This window comes from Carlito syrichta, unplaced genomic scaffold, assembly GCF_000164805.1.
Source record: "Carlito syrichta isolate Samal-C Ts95f unplaced genomic scaffold, Tarsius_syrichta-2.0.1 Scaffold112228, whole genome shotgun sequence".
Taxonomy (NCBI): domain Eukaryota; kingdom Metazoa; phylum Chordata; class Mammalia; order Primates; family Tarsiidae; genus Carlito; species Carlito syrichta.
The window spans coordinates 712,029-717,596 of record NW_007056324.1 but is presented as its reverse complement, the minus strand read 5'-3'; the positions used below and the strand labels follow the sequence as shown (position 1 = coordinate 717,596).

Sequence of the window (5,568 nt, the reverse complement as noted above, 5' to 3'; positions counted from 1 at the left end):
CAGCCTCAACCTGCTGGGCTCTGGCGATCCTTTCGCCTCAGCCTTCCAAGTAGCTGGAACGACAGGCACGCGCTACCACGTCCGGCTAGTTTTTTATTTATTGTAGAGATGAGGTCTCGCCAAGTTGCCCAGGCGGGTCACGACTGTGTTCCTTTCATTTCCTCACACCCTGTGTTTAATATGTGAACACACTGTGTTTAATATGTGAACACAATCTTTTATTTATTTATTTGTTTATTTTTGGAAGCAAATTCTTATGCATCTACCTTCAAAATGTACCCAGAGCCTGACCATTTCTGATAATCTTTTTTTTTTGAGTTTGAGTCTCACTCTGCTGCCCAGACTAGAGTGCAATGGCCGTTCCCAGCCACCGCAGCCTCGACCTGCTGGGCTCTGGCGATCCTTCCGCCTCAGCCTTCCAAGTAGCTGGAACTACAGGCGTGCGCTACCATGCCCAGCTAATTTTTGATTTATTGTGGAGATGAGGTCTCGCCAAGTTGCCTAGGCGGGTCTCGAACCCATGGGCTCAGGCAATTCACTCCCCTCGGCGTCCCAAAGTGCTAGGATTACAGGCTGAGCCACCAAGCCCGGTCTTTTTCTGATAATCTTTATTGCTACCACTCAGGTTTACAGCACTATCATTTCTTGCCTGGATTCTTGTAAGACCACTTCTAAGTGGTCTTTCTTCTTCTACCCTCTCCCCTCTCTAGGTTATGCTCAGTGTAGTAGCCAGAGTTAGATCTTATCGCTTTTCTGCTCACTCAGAATAAAAGTCAAAATTTTTAAAATAATCTATAAGATCTGCCAAGCACAGTGGCTCACACCTGTAATCCCAGCACTTTGGGAGGCAGAGGCGAGAGGATTGCCTGAGCTCAGGGGTTCAAGACCAGCCTGAGCAACATGGTGAGACCTGGTCTCTACAATAAATAAAAAAATCAGCCAGGCATGGTGGCACATGCCTGTGGTTTCAGCTATTTGTAAGGCTAAGGTGGAAGGATCATCTGAGGCCAGCAGGTCGAGGTGGCTGTGAGTGTGTGAGTGTACCACTGCACTCCAGCCTGAATGACAGAGTGAGACTCCAACTCAAAAAAAAAGAAAAAAAAATCTACAAGATCCTATGTGATTTAGCCCCTCTATTCTTTCTCTGACTTCATCTTCTTTTACACTTGTCTTTGCTAACTCCATTCCCGTCACATTGGGCTGCTTACTGTTCCTAAAACATAAAAGGTGAGCTTCCACTTCAGGGCCTTTGTACTTGTTGTTTCCTTGAAATTTTCTTCCCCTAGATATTTGTATGGCTCGTTTCTTTTCTTTCTTCAGGTCTTTACTCAGATGTCATCTTTTCAGTGAGAACTTCCCTGGCCATCTTCATTTCAACCATGAATACTTTCTGTCTCCTTTTCCCTGCTTTATTCTTCTTCTCAGTACATATCAGCATCATCTATTAGTTATCTTTTTCTAGAATGTAAGCTCCACAAGAGTGGTGATTCTTTTGGCTGAGTTATATGCTGCTGCTTAGAAAAGTGCTTGGTATACTGCAGGTTCTCAATAAATATTAGTTGAGTAAAAGAATGAAAGTCTGTTAGTTCAAGGAGTACCAGTATATTACACGTGTATTTTTTTTTTTTTGAGTTGGAGTCTCACTCTGTCACCCAGGCTGGAGTGCAGTGGCATGCTGCTCATGGCCACCACAGCCTCAACCTGCTAGGTTCAGGCAATCCTTCTGCCTCAGTCTTCCAAGTAGCTGGAACTACAGGTGTGTGCCACCATGCCTGGCTAATTTTTTGATTATTGTAGAGATGAGGGCTTGCCAAGTTGTCCAGGCTGTTCTCGAACCTGTAGGCTTAGGCAATCCTCTCGTCTCAGGCTCCTAAAGTGCTGGGATCACAGGCTTGAGCCACTGTGCCCAGCCTACACGTGTATTCGTTACCTCTTTTCTGATTTCCAAGTTTGCAGTCCCTTCTTGACATCACTCCAGAAAAATTTTCTATCTTCTTAATCTCAGTTTGGCTAGCTGAACTCATTATTATCTCTCTTAGTATTTCACTAAACCTTAGGTCTGTCTTGTTTTTGTTAATGAGAGACCCCCCCCAAAAAAAAAACTTGGCCTGCTCTTTTTCATCTTTTCTCCTCCTATGTTGTAGGTATCTAAATCTAGTTGAAGCTATCTCCTGGATCTTGCTCCAGTTCATTCCCAAGTCTCCATCACCCACTATTTCAATGTTAGCTCAAATATGAGCCTTTTACTCAATGCAGAAATCTCCCATGCGGTTTCCAGTTCATTTATTTACTGCTGCTATTTTAATGCTCATGGTGAAGAGCTTTGCTCAGGTCACTACTCTCTCAGCAAACTGGTGGCTGTCATTTACCTGCTGAATTAAGAAGGCAAATAATCCAGAATTGGCAACTTGCTGTTCTCTGCTCATTCGACTCCTTTTTGTAATGCCTACCTTCTCATTATGAGTTTAAACCGCTCCACCTTTCAAAGTACAAATATCTTCTCTGCTATGTAAGTTCTGGAGGGAAAATAGGGCTGGAGAAGTAGACATGGAAGTGTACACACATTTTATATATCCAGAAGGTGTAGAGATGTAAATCTTTCCTCATTTCTCAGCCAGAAGCAAATTTGTTCAAAGCAATAGATGCACCTGTTCTATCATTATCACACTATTTTACAAGAATTAACTTTTTTTTTTTGTTCTCCACCAAAAGAATCAGATAAGAATGAACTGTATGATGCTTTTTTCTCGCAACGATTAAGAACTTCTGGGAACAAAGATACTTCATATTCGTTTATAAAATCTCCGTGCACCTAACTCTAGCAGACATCAAAAAACAAGCAAATTTAAAAAACCACAAAAGGCAGTGAAGGCTTCGGATTAGGTTACCTGGTTTAAACTCGTTGAATGTCAGAACTGGAGGAAGAGTTAAAGATCATCTTTCAACCTATTCATTTATACATGGAAAAAGTGAGGCCCTGAGCGGGTATGACTGGCACCAGGTCGCTGACCCTGAACAGAAACTAGATGTCCTAATTCTCAAGTAGGACTCGCTGCTAAGTCTTTATGCAACCTTGCGCAATTCAAGGCTCTTGGGTTCCTCGCCTCGGTCGCCTTTCCAACCCCGAGTCTCAGCCTCCAAGCGATCTCCTCCTTTCCTCTTCTCCCTTAGGTCAAGAAGGTTTACTCATTCCAGCTGCAACGCTCCAGCTTGGAGTTGTTCCGCCCTAGGGGAGAGATTAGTTACGTCACCGCCGGCTCCTCCCATTGGTCCGGGCGGGTGGAGCGCGGCGCCATGACGCCAGACGCCTAAAGGGGCGGGGCGGCGAGGGAAAGGAGGAGGGAAGTAGGACTTCAACATGGCGGCTGCGGTACTGGCGGTGGTTACGGTGACGGCCTGGCCCGGGGCGGACAGAGTTGGAGGTGGTGGCGTTTGCTCTCCCTAGGGGCCGTCGGGAGCTCAGCGAAGACCGACCTGGGAGGCCGGCTGGCGCCAGCACCTTTCGGGTTCTGGGACGACGGCATTAGCGGCGTTCAGGTGAGGGGGCCTCCCTCTGGGGGAGGGGGAGAAAGAGGGGCGGAGTTGGGGGAGGGGGCCGGTACTGGGAGACTGATGGGGGAGGGTCAAGGGAAAGGGACTGGGGGCCGAGCGGGACGAAAGGAGCTGGAGCTGGGGGGTGGGAGAGAGAAGGAGCAGGAGATCAGTGACTAGGGGAGGATTCTGGGAGAAGTGCCGGACTGAGGGACCAGAGTTGAAGGGGCGGAGGGCGGATGGGATGCGGGAAAATGAGTTCGGATTAAGGGAACTAATACCCTACAGGAAAATAGGCGCAGTAGACACCTACCCGGCTGGAGTGAGAGCTCAGTGGGAACTAGAGAATGTTGGGAGGGGGCCCAGGTTTTAGTAAAAAGGGTGAGCGATTTAGAGTTGAGGGTGAGCTGGGGACATGAGGTGTAGATTTAGTTCTTCCTGAGGCAGTGAGATTAAGGAGAAACGGAGGAGGCCAGACCGGGGGTGAGTGCTCTTTGGGGATATATTTGACATTGTCTGGTCTTCTCCAGGTATGTTTATCTTGCCTTTTTTGTTTGCTTTTTGGGTGGAACCTTACCTGTACAGTCCACCTGGGCCTCAGAAACAGCTCCAAATCCTTGTGGAACGTCAAGTTATAGCTCGTTTATTTGAGCATTATCAGTGATCTCTGACCTTTGTGGTGTTGCCATATGTAATTGTTTCCAGTCTAGCGTCTTAAAAGTGTGGCTCGACACCATAACACACATGTTAAACTGAAATAAGATGTTGAAACTTTTTAGACGCCATGGAGTGTTGCAAAAAATAAATTTGGTAGTTTAGCTAACTACTGAACATATTCTGTTCTAATCCTCCTTACTAGTGTTTTATCTCCTTAGTTATAATTATTAATATTTGAGAATTTGGGTAGATAGGATGAATATTTCCCTTTTGAATTTTGTCAGATTTGATGGTGGAGAGAAACAAGGCATTAGTCTTTAGTGATAAATAGCTCTTTCTAGTTAATGTCTCAACCTAGCTAAACTAAACATTTCTGTATTATAACAAAGAATGTGAAATATTCAAAGTTTAAAATAATTACATTGTCTCCATTAACTTATCTTAAATGAAATTTTATCAGTTAAATTTTGTTTCTAGTTCATCTTATTCATTCTGTTTATTGAATGTCCACTGTGTGTTGCATTAATAAAATTCATTGTAATTCAGGAAATGGGAAAATTAATGTTTCTCTAGTGAGCATCTTTGTCATTGCACAGCAAATATTATTAACCTTATTGGAAAAAAAAGTGTTATTTTTAAAATGAAGGCAAAGAAGAAAATTAAAGTATGTGAATATAAAAACTTTAGTTTCTCTTTTGTGTAGTATTTAAGACTCATTACCTCATCATGACATTTTGTGAATATCTGAAAGATGTTTTCATTTTATTTTGAAGACGACAGTAACAGTATCCTGATAAGATAATATTAGGTCTGTAGGCAAGTCTCATCGGTGCACTTTTTCTTTTTGGAGTTGGGGTCTCACTTTGTCACTCAGGCTGGAATGCAGTGGCAGATCACGGCACACTGCAGCCTCGACCTCCTGGGCTCAGGCAACCTTCTACCTCAGCCTCCCAAATAGCTGAGAGTACAGGCACCTGCCACCTTGCCTGGATAATTTAAAAAAATTTTTTGTAGAGATGAGGTCTTGCTATGTTGTGCTGGCTAGTCTCAGACTCCTGGGTTCAAGTGATCCTCCTGCTTTGGCCTCTCAAAGCATTGGAATTACAGATGTGAGCCACTGCACCTGGCCTGTGTACATCTTTTTGACTGGCAAATGTCATTTTATCTTGTGTGTCTTTTATCTTTTAAGTATGATTTTTTTTTTTTTTGAGTTGGAGTCTCACTCTGTCGCCCAGACTGGAGTGCAATAGCTGCTCCCGGCCACCGCAGCCTCAACCTGCTAGGCTCCGGCGATCCTTTAGCCTCAGCCTTCCAAGTAGTCGGAATTACAGGCATGTGCTACCATGCCCGGCTGATTTTTTGATTTACTGTAGAGATGAG

General features: G+C 44.4%; 1 protein-coding gene across 3 annotated transcripts in view; it reads left to right on the top strand.

Annotated features, from left to right (window-relative positions):
- Positions 1 to 3,302: 3,302 nt before the first annotated feature.
- The window catches only part of UBAP1 (ubiquitin associated protein 1), a 70,520-nt gene continuing 68,254 nt past the window's right edge, over positions 3,303 to 5,568 (top strand). For 2 of the 3 annotated variants that reach the window (XM_008070960.1, XM_021718601.1), the window contains exon 1: positions 3,303 to 3,537. The gene's annotated coding sequence lies outside the window, so the exon portion shown is untranslated. The remainder of the gene's footprint in view (positions 3,538 to 5,568) is intronic. The other variant, XM_021718606.1, reaches the window with a different exon arrangement.